This window comes from Schistocerca cancellata, chromosome 5 (genome assembly GCF_023864275.1).
Source record: "Schistocerca cancellata isolate TAMUIC-IGC-003103 chromosome 5, iqSchCanc2.1, whole genome shotgun sequence".
Lineage (NCBI taxonomy): Eukaryota > Metazoa > Arthropoda > Insecta > Orthoptera > Acrididae > Schistocerca > Schistocerca cancellata.
In genome coordinates this window covers 728686109-728707755 of record NC_064630.1, presented here as the reverse complement: position 1 = coordinate 728707755, position 21647 = coordinate 728686109, and the positions used below count along the sequence as shown (strand labels likewise).

Here is a 21647-nt window from a genome sequence, read left to right as displayed (position 1 = left end):
CGATACAGATAGCCGTACCGTAGGTACAACCACAACGGAGGGGTATCTGTTGAGACTCCAGACAAACGTGTGGTTCCTGAAGAGGGGCAGCAGCCTTTTCAGTAGTTGCAAGGGCAACCTTCTGGATGATTGACTGATCTGGCCTTGTAACAATAACCAAAACGGCCTTGCTGTGCTGGTACTGCGAACGGCTGAAAGCAAGGGGAAACTACGGCCGTAATTTTTCCCGAGGGCATGCAGCTTTACTGTATGATTAAATGATGATGGCGTCCTCTTGTGTAAAATATTTCGGAGCTAAAATAGTCCCCCATTCGGATCTCCGGGCGGGGACTACTCAAGAGGATGTCGTTATCAGGAGAAAGAAAACTGGCGTTCTACGGATCGGAGCGTGGAATGTCAGATCCCTTAATGGGGCAGGTAGGTTAAAAAATTTAAAAAGGGAAATGGATAGATTAAAGTTAGATATAGTGGGAATTAGTGAAGTTCGGTGGCAGGAGGAACAAGACTTCTGGTCAGGTGACTACAGGGTTATAAACACAAAGTCAAATAGGGGTAATGCAGGAGTAGGTTTAATAATGAATAGGAAAATAGGAATGCGGGTAAGCTACTACAAACAGCATAGTGAACGCATTATTGTGGCCAAGATAGATACGAAGCCCACACCTACTACAGTAGTACATGTTTATATGCCAACTGGCTCTGCAGATGACGAAGAAATTGAAGAAATGTATGATGAAATAAAAGAAATTATTCAGATTGTGAAGGGAGACGAAAATTTAATAGTCATGGGTGACTGGAATTCGAGTGTAGGAAAAGGGAGAGAAGGAAACGTAGTAGGTGAATATGGATTGGGGCTAAGAAATGAAAGAGGAAACCGCCTGGTAGAATTTTGCACAGAGCACAACTTAATCATAGCTAACACTTGGTTTAAGAATCATGATAGAAGGTTGTATACATGGAAGAACCCTGGAGATACTAAAAGGTATCAGATAGATTATATAATGGTAAGACAGAGATTTAGGAACCAGGTTTTAAATTGTAAGACATTTCCAGGGGCAGATGTGGACTCTGACCACAATCTATTGGTTATGACCTGTAGATTAAAACTGAAGAAACTGCAAAAAGGTGGGAATTTAAGGAGATGGGACCTGGATAAACTGAAAGAACCAGAGGTTGTACAGAGTTTCAGGGAGAGCATAAGGGAACAATTGACAGGAATGGGGGAAAGAAATACAGTAGAAGAGGAATGGGTAGCTTTGAGGGATGAAGTAGTGAAGGCAGCAGAGGATCAAGTAGGTAAAAAGACGAGGGCTGGTAGAAATCCTTGGGTAACAGAAGAAATATTGAATTTAATTGATGAAAGGCGAAAATATAAAAATGCAGTAAATGAAGCAGGCAAAAAGGAATACAAACGTCTCAAAAATGAGATCGACAGGAAGTGCAAAATGGCTAAGCAGGGATGGCTAGAGGACAAATGTAAGGATGTAGAGGCTTATCTCACTAGGGGTAAGATAGATACTGCCTACAGGAAAATTAAAGAGACCTTTGGAGATAAGAGAACCACTTGTATGAACATCAAGAGCTCAGATGGAAACCCAGTTCTAAGCAAAGAAGGGAAAGCAGAAAGGTGGAAGGAGTATATAGAGGGTCTATACAAGGGCGATGCACTTGAGGACAATATTATGGAAATGGAAGAGGATGTAGATGAAGATGAAATGGGAGATACGATACTGCGTGAAGAGTTTGACAGAGCACTGAAAGACCTGAGTCGAAACAAGGCCCCCGGAGTAGACAACATTCCATTGGAACTACTGACGGCCTTGGGAGAGCCAGTCCTGACAAAACTCTACCATCTGCTGAGCAAGATGTATGAGACAGGCGAAGTTCCCTCAGACTTCAAGAAGAATATAATAATTCCAATCCCAAAGAAAGCAGGTGTTGACAGATGTGAAAATTACCGAACAATCAGTTTAATAAGCCACATGTAACATTGTAACTTTAATTTGGTATGCTGAAATCAGAGCTAATTGACAATGAAAGTGGGTTAAAAGCCGTGATCTGTCTGGGGACGTTAATCGTGGATTACTGGGCAACTGTTTCATCAGATATTTAGTCTAGGTTTACCAAGCAGACAAAACCGGTAATATATATATATAAAAAGGAGAATTTAAATAAAGGAAAGAAATCAGTTTATATTTGGAAATTTATTTTAAAATTGTTCATTGAAATTTCAGCATATTATACGTGAGTTGTAACTGAGCTGGTGCCTTATTTACGATTAAAAAAAAAAGTGAGATTGTTATTTTACGAAACACATAAAATATGGACCCAAGATTGGGAGACTAGATACAACACTGCATTCATAAAATAACACACGAAGAACATTGAAACATAAGCAAGAAGAAATTAACCACAACCAACAGATTCAGTTTTTACCCAAAGAAATTACGTTCATACCACAATCCTGTCCGTCATGTAATTACCACACACTGGTATACTAAATTCATATGAACTCTTTGTGAAGTCTTCGCAAAAAGAATAGCTGAGGGCTACTTTGATGATTACACCACATGCTCCACGCGGTCAACTTGGTTTACACAAAGCGTACAACTCCACAATAATTTTGATAATTAAAATACATTAGATCGAAAAGAAATTGACAAAAGAAAAACCTTGAACTGGTTACTAACGTCTTACTATTAACCTGATGGGTCAAACAGTTATATAAGCACGTGGTAGTGGTCTCGCAAAGTACACCCCACGTGGGCTGAACATAAAGAAAAGTTGCTATATTGAAAATATAGTCAAGACGAGACGTTATAATCACACAAGCATTCGCATTTAAGATTGATCTTAGTTACAGTTACTGATCAACACGTAGTTCCACTTTACTCACAAAGTAGTAACAAAGCAACTACCGGAAACTAATCTGAACTTCACACGAGAATAATACTGCGCTGCAATTTAAGATAACATCGGATATTTTAGACCTAAACCCGAAATAAAGGTGATTAAATTTTCAGTTAGGCTGAACTTAAGAAATCCATTGTCCTACGGACTTAACAGACACGCGCTTAGCCGGAGATCTTACCACTTCAGACGCTCGCCACGGCCACACAGCAACTGCCTACTTCCGAGCGTGCTTCCTGAGGGGTGGCTCACAAAGACCAACGGAAGTGGCCAGAGGGGCAGCTTCCTATACCAACATGACAACGGACGGACAGGACCATACTAAGGATAGAAACCTCTTTGCTTTTAGGAAGCGTAGCTACCTGTTCCGACGTTGGTCCTACTGTTCTCTAGCAGACAGCCTTGTCTGCTACCCTCAAGCATGCAACTAGAAATACATATGCTCATTCATCCTCTCACACAAAAGGGAAGGGGGATGACAGTATCTTATCATATACAGTATATAAAAGAAAGCGGATGTAGGTTCCGTATGAGACTGTGTGACATGAATTACATATAAGAATTACATATAAACTGTGCTTTAAAGTGTAGTAGTGTGACAGATCGTTCTTGTTTATGTGTAAAAGTAACACGTTCCACTGCTCAGTCTCCTCCCAGATAGTCAGAAACGCCACAGTACATTTAGAAGAGGAATTTATTCCATAAATGTCAACAGATTTAAGAAATTACACATGAAAGGAATCCAACAGAGACCTTTCACACAGCTGCAAAATACTAACACGAATTCTTTACAGACGAATGGAAAAACTAGTAGAAGCCAACCTCGGGGAAGATCAGTTTGGATTCCGTAGAAATACTGGAACACGTGAGGCAATACTGACCTTACGACTTATCTTAGAAGAAAGATTAAGGAAAGGCAAACCTACGTTTCTAGCATTTGTAGACTTAGACCAAGCTTTTTACAATGTTGACTGGAATACTCTCTTTCAAATTCTAAAGGTGGCAGGGGTAAAATACAGGGAGCGAAAGGCTATTTACAATTTGTACAGAAACCAGATGGCAGTTATAAGAGTCGAGGGACATGAAAGGGAAGCAGCGGTGGGGAAGGGAGTAAGACAGGGTTGTAGCCTCTCCCCGATGTTATTCAATCTGTATATTGAGCAAGCAGTAAAGGTAACAAAAGAAAATTTCGGAGTAGGTATTAAAATCCATGGAGAAGAAATAAAAACTTTGAGGTTTGCCGATGACATTGTAATTCTGTCAGAGACAGCAAAGGACTTGGAAGAGCAGTTCAACGGAATGGATGGTATCTTGAAGGGAGGATATAAGATGAACATCAACAAAAGCAAAACGAGTATAATGGAATGTAGAAGAATTAAGTTGGGTGATGCTGAGGGAATTAGATTAGGAAATGAGACACTTAAAGTAGTAAAGGAGTTTTGCTATTTGGGGAGCAAAATAACTGATGATGGTCGAAGTAGAGAGGATATAAAATGTAGACTGGCAATGGCAAGGAAAGCGTTTCTGAAGAAGAGAAATTTGTTAACATCGAGTATAGATTTAAGTGTCAGGAAGTCATTTCTGAAAGTACACTCCTGGAAATTGAAATAAGAACACCGAGAATTCATTGTCCCACGAAGGGGAAACTTTATTGACACATTCCGGGGGTCAGATACATCACATGATCACACTGACAGAACCACAGGCACATAGACACAGGCAACAGAGCATGCACAATGTCGGCACTAGTACAGTGTATATGCACCTTTCGCAGCAATGCAGGCTGCTATTCTCCCATGGAGACGATCGTAGAGATGCTGGATGTAGTCCTGTGGAACGGCTTGCCATGCCATTTCCACCTGGCGCCTCAGTTGGACCAGCGTTCGTGCTGGACGTGCAGACCGCGTGAGACGACGCTTCATCCAGTCCCAAACATGCTCAATGGGGGACAGATCCGGAGATCTTGCTGGCCAGGGTAGTTGACTTACACCTTCTAGAGCACGTTGGGTGGCACGGGATACATGCGGACGTGCATTGTCCTGTTGGAACAGCAAGTTCCCTTGCCGGTCTAGGAATGGTAGAACGATGGGTTCGATGACGGTTTGGATGTACCGTGCACTATTCAGCGTCCCCTCGACGATCACCAGTGGTGTACGGCCAGTGTAGGAGATCGCTCCCCACGCCATGATGCCGGGTGTTGGCCGTGTGTGCCTCGGTCGTATGCAGTCCTGATTGTGGCGCTCACCTGCACGGCGCCAAACACGCATACGACCATCATTGGCACCAAGGCAGAAGCGACTCTCATCGCTGAAGACGACACGTCTGCATTCGTCCCTCCATTCACGCCTGTCGCGACACTACTGGAGGCGGGCTGCACGATGTTGGGGCGTGAGCGGAAGACGGCCTAACGGTGTGCGGGACCGTAGCCCAGCTTCATGGAGACGGTTGCGAATGGTCCTCGCCGATACCCCAGGAGCAACAGTGTCCCTAATTTGCTGGGAAGTGGCGGTGCGGTCCCCTACGGCACTGCGTAGGATCCTACGGTCTTGGCGTGCATCCGTGCGTCGCTGCGGTCCGGTCCCAGGTCGACGGGCACGTGCACCTTCCGCCGACCACTGGCGACAACATCGATGTACTGTGGAGACCATCACGCCCCACGTGTTGTGCAATTCGGCGGTACGTCCACCCGGCCTCCCGCATGCCCACTATACGCCCTCGCTCAAAGTCCGTCAACTGCACATACGGTTCACGTCCACGCTGTCGCGGCATGCTACCAGTGTTAAAGACTGCGATGGAGCTCCGTATGCCACGGCAAACTGGCTGACACTGACGGCGGCGGTGCACAAATGCTGCGCAGCTAGCGCCATTCGACGGCCAACACCGCGGTTCCTGGTGTGTCCGCTGTGCCGTGCGTGTGATCATTGCTTGTACAGCCCTCTCGCAGTGTCCGGAGCAAGTATGGTGGGTCTGACACACCGGTGTCAATGTGTTCTTTTTTCCATTTCCAGGAGTGTATTTGTATGGAGTGTAGCCATGTATGGAAGTGAAACATGGACAGTAAATAGTTTGGACAAGAAGAGAATAGAAGCTTTCGAAATGTGGTGCTACAGAAGAATGCTGAAGATTAGATGGGTAGATCGCATAACTAATGAGGAAGTATTGAATAGGATTGGGGAGAAGAGACGTTTGTGGCACAACTTGACCAGAAGAAGGGATCGGTTGGTAGGACATGTTCTGAGGCATCAAGGGATCACCAATTTAGTATTGGAGGGCAGCGTGGAGGGTAAAAATCGTAGGGGGAGGCCAAGAGATGAATACACTAAACAGATTCAGAAGGATGTAGGTTGCAGTAAGTAGTGGGAGATGAAGAAGCTTGCACAGGATAGAGTAGCATGGAGAGCTGCATCAAACCAGTCTCAGGACTGAAGACCACAACAACAACAACATAAATCATGAAACATCAAATTCTCTTGTATATGACTGCGATTATAAAAAAAGACATTCTAACATCTCCTAACGATTAATACAGTACAATAAAGCACTTGCACGCAACAGACAACTTACCTCGTCTTGCCCCTGCAACTGCATGAATATTCTGGACCCAGGAACGTGATAAGATAATTCAAAAGAGATACTGCGATCCATGGAGAGTGCAATGCATGGTCACATCTACTGATACAACTACTGAAGTTTTTATATAGAAATTGAATGATCAGGAGGGATTTGGTCACCAAGCCTTAAGCGGTGTAAAAAGAAATGAAAGAAACCAATAAAAACTTTCAATTTACTATATTCTGAAAACTGAATATGTAAATACTGACAAACTTTACTCGGACATTTCCTTTTCTTCGACAGTTTAATTAGTAATAACTTTAATTATTCCGCAATAACTTTAATTATTCCACAATGTCTATAACCAATATCACGCATCTGGTCACAACAAAGATAGGAATATTACTCTCAAAGTATTCATACACAAATCTGACAAAATCCCTATAGGGCGCGAGCAAGCAACAACTAGGTGCAACAAAAAGGCAAATTACCAAACATCCTCAGTTAATACCCCCTTTGCTACTAGCACCGTCACGGCAGGCTGCGACAAGTCACGTGGCGCGTCTTCTCTCTACCCCGGATGCGTCCTTCTCAACAACTGTTCGCTCGCTGCCACTCGCGATAATAATATCTCAGACTGAGAGTTTGTGAATGCACATCGCAGCAGAACCAGTAGCCAAAGTCCCCAAAGAAGTATTAACGTCCAGCCTTCTCTGTTACTGATGCTCATCTTGTGTTGTAATGACTGTGTGTAATATGTTATGCAGGAGCAATATTGTTTTTTATTGTGTAATATTATTTCCACGTATGTATGCAATTTCGTTGTAATTTTACCAGCTTCGGTCCGTTCGCGTTGCAGCTACGAGTGAAATTGAATACTGCGAGTGACACGGACTGTCGTCATTTGGGGCATTGAACTGTCTATAGTCTCCTCAAAACTGTATCGCAATCCTTGTGAAGGCCGACTCGTAAACAGTTTAATTTTCGTGATGTGAATAACAAACAAGCAGATTGCACGTCAGTGTTGATACTTGGCCATCCGTCCGTTGTTGCTTCTGAAACCCTGTGTACTTAATATTAAATTGACTCAATTGGCTCCACCTGTTCCGTTTTTGAACCATTGAAAATTTATTTATTGCGCATTCTGACAGATCTGTGATGAATGGGACAAAGGAGCGTCGGCACCAGAGATCTAGCAGCAGTCGTCTCAGGTGGGAAACTGACAGACGTATATCTCTGCAGTCACAGTGAGGACTGTCAACTGACATTTCATTGCTGCTGGGCGTCAACATAAATATATAAATATTATCAAAGTGTTTTACATACGTTCAAGTCAGTTTTCGATTCACCTTTAAACACTTCTCCTTCTGCAACATCTCAAAGTAGATTTAGATTTGTGCTATTGAGGGCTATTTCACTGTCAGAACCGTACGCAGTTGTCACGTGACGTAGTTGGTCCCCTCCCCCAAATCAACCAACCAACCAAGTGTGCTGACATAACGGCTAAGCTGAAGACACTAATTCTCAATTACTTTTTTAATTCGTGGTAATACCAAAGCCACGATTTAACTAACGATATTTTGAAGACACTGGGAATAAAGTAAGTTCCTATGGGACCAAACTGCTGAGGTCATCTATCTGGAAGTAAAGATTGAAGTTTTGCTCTGTTGATGCTGTGAACTCAAGTTATTGAAGACAGCGGTCGTGAAGTATTAGACGATTAGCGGTATTTATAATCAGTTAACGATAACTTGAAGTCGGAACTGTTTCCAGCTGCGTCATTTCAAGCCAGGTTATCACTCATTCCTTAGTGCAAATATTAACTTCATTTCATTCAGGGAGGCGTTTGTTGACTGCACTGCTTTATAGTTAATGTTTTCCACCTAGAAGATTCCGATTACTAACGTAGCTAAACTGCTAATAGTAACAAGCCAATACGCTTCAACTTTACTAGCTTGTTGAAAGACATTTTCATATGAGAAACTTGCACTGCCTGCCTATATACGCAGTTTCATTAGCAAACTGTAACCCAGAATTATTTATTGTTATAGCAGCACTTACATAAATGATACTTGTGTATACTTAATCTGTCTACGTGTCTAACTTTTATACATTTACTTTTACTGTGACTGAAGTGTCATTGTGAATTGCATCAGTGATCTCAGTCAGTATTTCTTAGAGATAGAGTGCTACAAACTATAGAAACAGTGTGCTTGAGATTGGATTACTCGTAAATGGACAGGTACATGGCACCTTAATCGTTAAGGTTTACGAGGTGTTTTGGCGGACGAATTGACACTCAAACTTTATGGATTGTGTGCAGTAAGGAGCTTTCAGATATTACAAGCTAGCTAACAAGGTCGAGGGAGGTAGCAGCTACGTATTTACTTGCACGACACTGTGGAGATCATTATAGAACACGTAGCCGAATGACAGTCCCTTCAAATTTTCATAAAACAGTCTTAACCGAACAGCAATGGAATCAGATAGGACCGTCTTAGAGAGAGAGAGAGAGAGAGAGAGAGAGAGAGAGAGAGAGAGAGAGAGAGAATGTGTGTGTGTGTGTGTGTGTGTGTACGTGTGTGTGTGTCCGGTTCTTAAAACATAAAATTAGTAATGAAGCTAGTGGCCTTACTCATAGGAGTGCAAGGAGTAATAGACATAAACCGCCCTTCTTAAATGATTTTTGTGAGTGTCGTAGAAGTGATAATAAAATGACATTTGTGTTGAGAAGAATGTAACGCATACCTTACTACAGCTGTCTTGAAATGTGTATCTCCAAGAAGCAAGAGGAATGAAAGGTAGAAGGCCGAACAGACATCGTTTGTAGGCTTCGTTGATTTAGCAGTTGTGGCCGAAAGTTAGGATGACTAAAACTGGAAAGCAAAACATAAAAGATCGAGCGTGTTCCTTAATACAGAACCTTAATTACGGATGATGCAAACAGTGTGTAACCTCCCAACATATTTCCGTAAGCTCGGAATAAAAATGGTGACTAACCTCGCAATAAAAATGTGACTCATATATAACCTTCCAATAATAAACTGACAGTGAATCTGGACGTCAGCTATGCTGCGTCATGGCCCTGAAATTCATTCTCAATAAATTGAAAATTCTTACCTCGATTATGTCGCCGGATAACGCATATATATCTGCTCCTATAAGAAATTTTTCTGGCACAGCCCAATGCAATGCTGGCCACTAGATTTTGTTATGTATTAAAAAAAACTGATTTTTCTTTACGATAATTGGCATGACTATGGATAGGAGAAATTAGTAAAAACTTTAAATTCTGATGAATGACTATCAAAAATTATCTTTATAAGAAGGGTTATTATTGAAAAATTATTGAAAATTATTTACATGTGACTTTGATATAACAATAGTACAAAATCAATTGTTGCAAATTACATATGCGCGCGGTAATAAATAATAATAATAATTTTTGTTTTTACCTTATACTACATCGCTCAGGTACCGCCATCGCTCTCCACGACCGGCCTTGGAAACTCCATACAGGACACAAGTGCTTTCTGTGAGCTATACAAGTAGACAACTGCTCTCTAAGAGCGACCTGACCCAACCGCCCGACAGCGAGCTACTACCACTACTGCTGCCGACACTGCTCTCTGGTCTGCGATTCTATTGTAGCTTACATATCGCAGGCAGCGCGTGAGCAGTCCATCGAAGTTACATCTGCTCGAGTGCGCTAGCAATAAATTTCTTAGTCGTGGACCTCTTACAAGTGGGTGTGTTGAAGGGCAGTAGCATTAGAATTGTGATTAGCAAGTATGAAAATAGGGAAGACTTTTTAGAAACAGAGAACGAAAGGAGGAAGGAAAGGTCAGCTTGTAACGCCCTGTCGACGACGATAGCATGAGGGATAAAATACATACTCGTATTGCACTCGGGTTGGGAAGGAAATTAACCGTGTACATTAGGAAATGAACATCCTAGAAAATGAAGCAAATGGAAAAAACAAATATGAATGAAAACCTGAGGCTCTGAAGCACCTTCATCCAAACGTGTGTCGGTTGTCTGAACTACTGGGCTATCAGCCTCGATAGAAGCAGCGGAAGACACTCACTCAAGACGGTAGAATCGAGCGTGATACGGGAACAGGTGGTGTTGACATTGTCGAAATACTGCGTTAAAGCACACATTTCCTCCCATGCCATCCGTGTGTGGAGCGCGTGAGGAATGACCGCTTAGCATCAGTGTAACTGGAGTTTAGCGATCTCTACGGGAGCGATGTGAAGGCTGTTGTACTATACTCCTGGATTCATCTCTTAAAATATTATATATGGGTTTTTGCAGGATAGTCTGCATTTGTCTTCAGCCGTTTTCCAATTGTTTCTCAGATCTCCGTGGCCATTCATGTTGCCTTTCTTGACATTCTTCGCATACGTTCAGTTTTCCCTGAGAGTCCTCTTTGGTATGAGCCCCAAACTTCAGCCATATTCTAGGATGTGTCAAACGAATGTTTTGTAACCAGTCTCCAGTGCAGACTGACTGCATTTTCCCAGTAACTTACAAAATGAACCGAAGTCTACAATCTGCTTTAGCTACGAAATGAAATGTGTGTGAAATCTTATGGGACTTAACTGCTAAGGTCATCAGTCCCTAAGCTTACACACTACTTAACCTAAATTATCCTAAAGACGAACACACACACACCCATGCCCGAGGGAGGACTCGAACCTCCGCCGGGACCAGCCGCACAGTCCACGACTGCAGCGCCTTTACCTACGACTGAGCCTTTGTGTGGATCCCATTTCGCATCCCTGCAGGTGTTCGAATGAGCGGACTGACCCCAGCTGTGACTCATTAATATTTAAGTCATAGGATGGTACATTTTATCCTTTTGTGAAGCGCACAGTTTTACATTTCTTCAACATCTAAAGCAAGTTAATCTCCCGTACTTTTGAATCCTTAAATCCTGAACATTTGTGCAGTGTGTCCTGCACAGTGTTCCATTATACGAGGGTGTGTTGAAAAGTAAGACTTCCAAATATTTTGTGTGAACGTTCTTAAAGTTTTTTTTAAATTAACCAAACGATATTAACATTTACGCATTTATTCTTGACATTTACATATTTATTTTTCAACATAATCGCCCTGGTCACGAACCCATTCCCCGCAACGAGGGACCAGTTTGTTGATACTGTCACTTTGGAATGTCTGACTGTGTCGGCGGAGCCACAACCTCACCTCTGTTTGCATCGCTTCATAATTGTGAAAGTGAAGTCCTCGAAGCTCATCGTTAAATTCTGGAAACAGATGAATACCGGGTGTGGCCCAGTCTAGATGGTGTGACGTATGATGAACGGTAGTGAACCTAAGGTGTCGGATTGTTGCAGATGTCCCAGCGCTCGTGTGTGTTCTCCAACCCATGCTGAAGGAGACGGTGCTCCATGTGTGGAAGAACTCTTCGAATTCGAAACTCAATTTGGGCGCGCTGTTTCTTACGCACCGACAGAGTTACATTACACACCGCCATGTCACCCAACTCTGAGAGCTCTAGTGGCAGAGGGCTAAAGACGTGTAGACATGAAGACTGAAGATGTAGAATGTTAATAACGTTTGTCTTAATTAAAAAGCTTTAAGAGTTTTCACATAAAAAATTCGGAAGCGTTACTTTTCAGCATGCCCTCCATTTGTTCGGAGGTAAGGTAGGTATGTCAACAACGTGTGCTATCAGCGACAACAGTAGATCCCACTGCATAGTGCCTCCACAGCAGTGTTGCCATTATTTAAGTTCCAACCTACGTACATAAGTGCATCGTCTGAAAAAAGTCTGAGATTACGTTCATCAACATACAACATGGACAGAAAGAGACCCAAGCTGTTTTCCTTGGACACGTCTTTCGGAATTCGATAAATACTGCATCTACTTGATTGTGTAAATCCTAGGCTTTCAGGATGTCGTGAGAGAAAAGCGCGAGTTCGGTTTCGAAAGATACATGATCTCGGAGTCAATGTTGGTTGGTGTAGTGTACATCATTCTTTTTGAGTTAGTAGTGGATACGAAAGGATGAGAAAGTTAACTCAAGAAAATGTGTGAGTGAGAAACCAGACTAGTTATTACGATATTGCAGTGCCTTTGTTATTCCGAATTACGATGCAATGTTCCACTGGACAAGCATGCGTATCCGAAGGAACAGACACTACGGCGATTACAGCCGTCACGAAATGCACGAAATGTACTCTCAGTTGCGAATGTCGACAACCATCAGCTGTATACGGATTGATGACAACGAAAATTTATGCTGGACAGGGGCTCGAACCCGGTCGCCTTCCAGGTTGTCCTCTCTTTCTTCTGCTTAGTTAATGTGCGACGTATGTGACTTGAATACGCGAAATAAAATTACTGCACAGCCGGAAAAGGAAATATTGTATTAGAGGTCTCAGATATGGTTTTTATACTCCTGCAGCTGTGAGAATATTTCGATGAGGGTCGACAGCTTCGCTTAGGCCTGTAATACAAGGATAACTTAGTCGCTCCTCGTGCACTAGAAATTATACACCGCCAACAGTCTCCACTTAGTCTGCCAAACTGGATCCGTGGTAATTCCTTGAATGCTGGGAAGCCAGTCCGAAGATAACAATTAAAACGTTTTAAAATGGAATATTTATCAAAAATTACTGTTTCCCGGAAAAATATTCTTTATTACTACCTTTAAAAATCCCTACAAGTCCATTTCCTTTCCCTGGGGGGCTCCAGATAGTCTCCAGTTCAGAGCAAGACCAATTGTCGGCACTTTAGCCACTGTAACTAGTATCCCAATTAACACTGTCCCTCTTGCGTTGACTCCACTATTAGGTGTAGTGCTTAGAAAATTAAAATTCAGTTGTGTTGTTAGTTGTTGTTCCAGCTGACTTATCCAAAACTTTTGTTTCAGGTTCTGCGCAGCGTCCTAGCCCAGCAGATTGTGTGAGACTCCGCTCAGGTAAGTGTGGTTACTATATTACACTGAATGTTGTGTGCTGTCCTAATCGGGGTGAACCATATTTCAATGAGCCATTTTTTCACATGTTACTCAAACGTGTGTGTTTAAGTGTACACTTGTATGTGCGCACCCGCGCGCATGTATGTGTGTGTGTGTGTGTGTGTGTGTGTGTGTGTGTGTGTGTGTGCGCGTGCGTGTGGGTTGGTTGGTGGGTGGGTGTTTAGGGCGGGAGGAGGGGGGGGGATGAAGGTGTCGGCAGTCTTTAATTGGTTTAGAGTGGTCCAGTATGACTTCCTCTCCTGCGTCAGTATCTTCGTCTGGAAGTAGCACTTACCCCCAAATTCTTTATTTATTTGTTGGATACAGTCCAGACTGTTTCCCTTTCAGAATTTGCTGTCTACGGCAGCTTCTAGCACCTTGGCAGTAATCTTTGATGTCTTTCGCGCGTCTTATTATTCTGTTACCTCCTCCACATAGTGTTTTCGATATGGTCTGCAGGTAACCTCAATATTTGCTATCTTATCCACACTTAATCTCTTTTTTTCTGCATCACTACATCTCGAACAATTCGATTATCTTCTTTTCCAAGTTTTCACGCAGCTCGCGATTCTCTTCCACGACATTAGTCGTGACTACTGCAAATGAAATAAAAAGAGAAAGAGAGAAGTGTAGGAAGGAAGGAGGAAAGCCGGCCGGTGTGGCCGTGCGGTTCTAAGCGCGTCAGTTTGGAACCGCGTGACCGCTACGGTCGCAGGTTCGAATCCTGCCTCGGGCATGGATGTCTGTGATGTCCTTAGGTTAGTTAGGTTTAAGTAGTTCTAAGTTCTAGGGGACTGATGACCTCAGTAGTTAAGTCCCATAGTGCTCAGAGCCATTTGAACCATTTTTGAAGGAGGAAAGGAAGGAAGGATTGGAGTTGAACGTCTCGTCGACAGCGCAGTGATTAGTGCCCTTTTCAAAGATATCATCCCGGAATTCGCCTTAAGCGATTTAGGAGAATCATGGAAAATGGGAATCTCGATGGCCGGAGAGGGATTCGAACCGTTGTCCTCCCGAATACAAGTCTATTAAGCTAAGCACTACACTATCTCGCCCGGCATAATACTTCCGACAGTAAGATGTAGAAACACCACATGTGAATGAAGCACTGATAGACGGAGAGAACGGTTATGATACAAAACTCCATAGTCGGAATGAAGGCAAAGGCATAGAAAAAAAAAGACAAATTATATCCCGTCGACGATGAAGTCATTCGAAACGGAGCACAACCTCTAATTGCGAAAAGATGAGAATGGAAACCGGGCACGTCCTTTCCAGAGGAACGATCCCGGTATCTGCTTCAATCGAATTAGGAAAACCACGATCTGAATGGTATGGGATTTGGTCCACCGTCCACACGAGTGTAAGTCCAGTGCCTTACCACGACTGTTCCTGCTCGGTCCATACAGTTGATAGCTTGAATACAGCCTCATTTCCATCCTCCAGTAGTGTATTTACATTAAAACTCGGAGTACTTCATTAACCTTTTGCAACCTGACATTTAAAGAGTTAGAGATGTGGGGGAAAATGCAGAGATCGTTAATTGGACAGACGTCTGATATTTTCCAGTATTTAAATTATTAATTAATAAGTGATGAAATTTGAATAACGATGTCCAGTTAGTTTTCCAAGCGGGAGAGAGACAGCAGTTAGATCCCATTATTCCGTTACCACTGAATTATATATGGGGTGCTCTTCAGCGTGAGAGAGATGGGTGGTTATTTTGCGTAGATGTTGATTTGGGATTGATCCTAGCCAAAAGAGACGTTGCCCTCCATCAGTTACGAGGATTAAGTGGAACACCAGTCACGGCGTTAATCCACAAGTGTGTAATGCACGGCGAAAGGAAATATTCGTCATGTTGTCTAAAAAAAGAAAAAAAATAAAGAGAGAGAGAGAAGTGGCGGCACTAGCGGAATATAAGAAAAAGTTGGAGCAAAGAATGCTACAAGAAGAAGCTCGTCAGGAAATGGCTAAGTAGGAGCAATCTGATGTGCTTCGTGATAGCCCTAGAGTGACAACAAGACAGTTCCCCTTAAAATGTTTTTTTTTATGACTTGTAACATATAGAGCGGTTTTGACAGATGGGTGCAGACTTCAGGAAACGATTCCTGGGAGGATAAGTGAGCAGAAAAACTCACTCATACATGTGGCCGGATATGTGTTCCAGCGGAGGTACACTTGAAGGTGGAGGTAAAGACCTTTCACAGTGTTGGTTTCAAAGGTCGAAGGTACAGATGGGAACACACCAGGCAAGTGTGAATGTCCTGCCTGTACTAGTGTTTTAGCTCCAAGCTCAAGAAGGCCGTGAGATGGAGCGCCATCATGAAGTAGTCACATTACTTTTCGAGCCCTTCCAGCAGGGAGGCAGGATCTTGTAATGGTCGCCTAGTCGTAGATATTGCTAATTGCTATAATCGCACTATTTCATCCCATTTACGGAGCTTGATGTTAGGTTGGCGCCATTAAAATGCATTGTGGTAATCGCTGCTGCTTGCTGGATCGCTGCTGTGTCTCGATGCTGATGCTGGCTCTAAATCTGGTTGTCTAGGGTTAAAAACATGAGGTCCCGTGTTTTTTATGGGCTTTTGATGATAAAGAACGAGCGAAACCAACAAATATGTAAACTTCAAATATTTATTACTCTGGTGGCCATCTTAATTCCACTGTCCACCAAAGACCATGACACAACACAAAGTAGTACTTCCTTTACATGTTCTTTGCATAGTTTATCCACCTCAAACAATAACACACAAACACACTTTACCAAAGTGACATTCCGACTGCGCCCCCAACACTTCTTGCTGCTTGTATTTATAACCTTGTCAAAGAACTACTAAAAAGAGATATAGTTTATAAGTCACATGTACATCTGTTATTGTAATTTGTGCAGAAAAGTTATTAATTTACATCGAGTGACATAATTTAACAGGCTAATAAAATGACAGACAGATTTGTTGACTTGATAGAATAATTCTTTGTTACAAAATGGCCGTTTTTTAGAAGTTTCTCAATTGACTTCTCTAATTTGCATAAATAAGTAAATAACATGCATTATTAAGAATTACATTGGTTTTCGTCTAAAATAGGAGTGTTTACGTGAATACGGAGTGAAAATGGTCCTAGTGAACCAATAGGTTTCACTGGGTGATTTTTATTTAAGGAGATCCAAAATACCTAAGTTGGCCACTATTTTTCGTACTTCATAGTTATTATTTAAGATGAACTTAGTGTTTTTACATGATGACATTTGCTGTATCAGTGATCAAGTGATATTAACTTTTGTGTGGGTCGGTTATTCAGTATAATTTAATGGGTTGACTGTTTATGGAGACATGTTATGCAGTCATTGTTAACATACACAATAACTTTTCTATAATCATAAATACTCGTTAAACTGGTTGAATTTGGAGGGTATCGCATACTTCGGTAAAGTAATGTCTTTAATATGTTCCGTTACAATCTCCAGCATGAAATACAGACAAGTCTGGCCTGTGCGGCGTTGTGGAAGGATGACTGGTCCTATACACAAGGCTTCGCCAGTAGTCCCCGCCCACACATTGAAGCTGAACCGGTGGTGAGCCCTTGCAGCCACCATACCACGGGTGTTCTCTGTAGCCCACAAGTGGCTGTTGTGAAGGTTGACAATACCTCCCCTCGTAAATGCAGCCTCATCTGTCTACAGGCTGGAGGACAGAAGCCCAACACCATGCTGGCCTGTGCGAGGAACCAGCGATAAAACAGTCGCCGTTGAGGCAAGTCCGTAGGTAACAAGGCTTGAATGCGTTGTAAGTATAGACGCGCTATACCAAAACAACGGTTCGGTAGTTTTGGTACAGTACTTAACTGACGTAGGAAATGGTAGCATTAGGAAATGAAAATATAAATGAATACGTGGGAGAGAAACTGGGAGCCGTCGACCTATTTTTTATTTATTTATTTTTTATTTTTATTTTTTTGCATATAATTAGAATCGCACTGCGTTCAATGTTAGTCCATTGTGTATTTTATATTGTTATAAAAAAATTTGTTGATCGTGCAACTTCTGCGCTTTTATGTAACGAAAGAAATTACTTTTGAAGCAAGTACTGTTTACATACGAAAACATAAAAAAAATCTACATAATTATTGTTATGTTGCACCCAATAGAACGTTCTTCATCACGGGCAAGGACAAGAGTTTCCTCTTAATACTGTTAAGACCCAAGTTGTTTACGAGTAACACAAACATGTTTTGTGTATGCTCGAGGAATTATTAATGCAGTATTTGGTATGTTTTTGTGTACCTTTTCTGAGAAAATTACGTTTTCTATTGCTATATCGTCCGCAGTTCGTGCTCTCACGATAGAGTGCCCGCTTCCCGAGCATGGGGTCCCGGGTTCGGTTCCCGGCGTGGTCAGTGATTTCCACCTGTCCCGAGACGACTGGATGTTGTTGTGTCGTTCTCTTCATCATCATTCATCCCCATTACGGTCGGAGGAAAGCAACGGCGAACCACCTCCACTAGGATCTCGCCTAGTACGGCGGTGCCGGGTCTCCCGCATCGTTCCCATACGCTCTGTCAAGAAACATGGGACTTCATTTCCATTCCATTGTTATATGATAAATCCGTATTTTATTTTTACTACTCCATCTCTCTGTTGCACTTACAGGATCAATAGTTTTCGAATAAAACCTGAATTAAACACTGACAACTTGAAGTTGACTGTAAATGTTGTTATTTTTAAATAGCAGACAGGAGGACAATTATGTAGTCTACAAATGTTGCGTAGGTTACGCGCCCCTTTCTTTACATCCTCACTCAGTTTTTGGACGGTTCATCACTTCCGGTTTCTAGGAGAACCTAGTAAGATACTAATCGCATACGCAAATAAAGCAATCGCCAAATAGATATGAAGCACACCTAACTTATAGGTAATGCGGTTATGATCTTAACTGACAAGGCTACAAGGATAACTACCTTATTCTACGCTTACTCGTGATAGCCTACTGTAGCCTAGGTAGGGTACAACTATAGTTGTGAATGAAATGGATAGTGACAGTTGTCGTAGAGAATATTCCACAATGTCGCCGGTCTTACCAGCAGGTCATCTGCCTGGTGCTGAAACGGTAGCCACAGACGACGATCTTTCAGGTCCACTTACAAGTGGGTGTACTACCATTGGAGCGCATTTGTGACCATATGTCCGGTGGCGTTTTCTGCTCAGTTTCTCCTCATTTAGCAAAATCACCACTCATATTATTCTGATCAATTGCCTGTAGAGAATGCCTCATACTGATTACGCGCTGTAACCAACAGGAAACCAAGTCACTGCAGATTTCTTGACGTGGAGTGACCTGTGAATAGTGTTCTATCACATACATATTGCGTAAGCCACAATAGTGTACCATTCCTTTTGTGGCGCAACAGAACACTCAACACGCACTGAAATTTTTGTGTCTCTGAAAATTTTAAAGTACATAAAGATTTTAAACTTTATCCTGTTCATTATCGTGCCTCGCTGGCAGATAATACTTCACTACTTGCCTAGAACCGTCCCGCCGACGCCTAATCATTTTCGAAAGTAGCGCTTAGTTCATACCTGCCCAACCAGGCCAGTGTGCAATTTCCAGTTGTACGCCCTCAAAGCTCGTATTCCAGCTCTTAGTTTCGACGACAAGGGGTGGAGAGTACAGTATATCCCTTATTATGTTTATGTATATTGTTGTATGTATGTGTGGCTACATTGTACTGAAGGTACAATTAATCGTGAAAAGAAAACGAAGTAATCACAACTTGAAGGTAACAGAGGTGCACCAATGTCTGAATATGTGTCTACTGCTCTAGCTGAGAAAGTTTCTGCCGTGAATAAGGAAAACCTCTCTTGCTAATACTTGAAAATCTCAGTTACTAGGCACGAATTGCAGTTCTTATTGTACCTCCACAGTCTTACATAACATAGGCATATATCATTGAGTCTTCGTCAAAAAAAAGTCCCGCGATAAGATCTTAACCTAGAAAGAATATTAAATCCGTAGTAGTGAAATCTCGTTAATCTCGTAGAGCAAAAGCAACTGCCGATATCCTCCTGTCGCCTGTAAAATTTCTACTGTTCATAAAAAGGAACGTCTATAGGATCCTCGGATATTGATTGTGTACGACTCAGTCCACATTTGGTTATATGATGGGTATCCATTCGTAGATTTCTATTAATAACAGGAAACATTTCTAAATTCCATTGACCGTGTTTGCAGATCCCTCTTCAAACATCGTCAGCCAAACGTGTGAAGCTTAGCACAATTTACTTCCTCAAGCTTCACTTCAGAAAATAACTGAGATCGATTGAATCACTTTTTATAGAACTTCCGTATATTTTCGCATAGGTTTACAATTACAAAATCTCGTATCTCTCTCTCTCTCTCCGATAAAGTGATGCAGCGTCGTATAAAGAGAAAGTGTCAGAAAGAGTCTTTTTCCGATCGCAAAATTTTTACTATGGTTGACCGCGCGCCATGTAGCAACTCTATTTCTCGGAGTAAACGCATCCATCCCGCAGGCGAAATGCGCTGACTCAACGTATTTTATCTGTTTTAGCTTTAGCAGTAACACATTCGGTTACGGTAGAGTGATTTTTAGATGTACTGCTGTTAAGTTCGTTTGTTCTTACGGCGTATGTGAGCCTGCGAGTATCAGGGCAACCAGCCCGTTTCAAGGCTCAGGCAACACGCCTGGAGACATTGAGACCCTGCACGACAAAAGCGTAAATGAACATAATTGAAACAAATTGTACAATTAGTCGTGGAGAGGCGCAGTAGATTTCTATCCAAAGTCTCAGAAGAAATCAGATAACTAGAAACACTATACGAACAACCATGTGACCAATTAAGTAATTGTGTGCATGATCGAGTAGGTAAAATTCTACGTCTGAGCACTATAGCACACCCTCGATTAAATGGATCTTATTTAGTTTAAGCTTATTCACCAGCAAATAAACCATCACCACATAATAGAGCGAGTGCATAAGCCAAATCACTTAATGTAGCGCCTGATTCACTTTGACACTCGGCAGTGGTATTTGAGTAAATTTTGAATTACTGTTCAGCTGTAAGTAACGTAGTAATTGATAGTAAGTTGTATCATTCAAATTATGCAGACTCTTGAGTATCTATCTTTTTCTTTTGTTAAGAATTCACTCAATACATGTATCGTATGGATACCTAAGTAGCCGGCCGGGATTAGCCGAGCGGTCTTGGGCGCTGCAGTCATGGACTGTGCGGCTGGTCCCGGCGGAGGTTCGAGTCCTCCCTCGGGCATGGGTGTGTGTGTTTGTCCTTAGGGTAATTTAGGTTAAGTAGTGTGTAAGCTTAGGGACTGATGACCTTAGCAGTTAAGTCCCATAAGATTTCACACACATTTGAACTTTTTTTGATACGTATGTTAGCACGTGGCAATACTCCACTAAATAACTAAAATATCTTTTATCGTATTAAAATAGACCTTCAACGTCAAGTTAGTTAAGACTGTAACATTTATGTACCATCAGTTACTTACAAACCGCAGAAGTGTTGCAAAGTTTCAGAATAAAAGTATTTTCGTAACATACTCTGACATTCAATTCCAGAGAAAAAATCTGTTACAACCACAACATAAATAAACTTGTTTAGGCACCATCTTGATTATTTGAACGATTAATGTAATCTATAGACATGTATCAGTCCATTCTTTCGGTAAACGTTTTAGAAATATTCTCGCCAGCTCTAGTATTTAATTAATTATAATATTTCAGTGCCAACTTTTTATGAAATAGTATTGACGTTTTAATCCAGAAAGCGCTAGTTTTTAAAAATGACCTTCTTTGGTTTAACTATCCTCAATATTCAAGTGTCTAGATCTAATAGCTGATTTGAGCCTACTTGCTAAATGTCAGACGCACAACTTTTGCTTTCCTTTCATTTTCAAAATCTGTTATTGAGAGACCGTCGTGGATAAATGATAATTAGGCGACTAAAATGTATTTTTACCTTCTGAAAGTTTACTTCCTTTCGTTTTTAATTGTAAGTGCTTTCAGACGCCAATTTTTAATAAGCGACTGCCAAAAACTAATAACCCCACACTAAACGAGATGAAAAATAAGAAAAAACCTAAAAAAAACTAAGTGGCACCATCACTTTACATCTCAACTTATATTTCAGATTTTCAAAATATAAGCCTTTTCCG

The 21647-nt window shown here is 41.8% G+C and overlaps 1 protein-coding gene across 2 annotated transcripts in view; it reads left to right on the top strand.

Annotated features, from left to right (window-relative positions):
• LOC126187902 (uncharacterized) overlaps positions 1 to 21647 on the top strand; it is a 1224785-nt gene that overhangs the window by 417790 nt on the left and 785348 nt on the right. For both annotated transcript variants that reach the window (XM_049929256.1, XM_049929255.1), the window contains one exon: positions 13365 to 13412. The gene's annotated coding sequence lies outside the window, so the exon portion shown is untranslated. The remainder of the gene's footprint in view (positions 1 to 13364; positions 13413 to 21647) is intronic.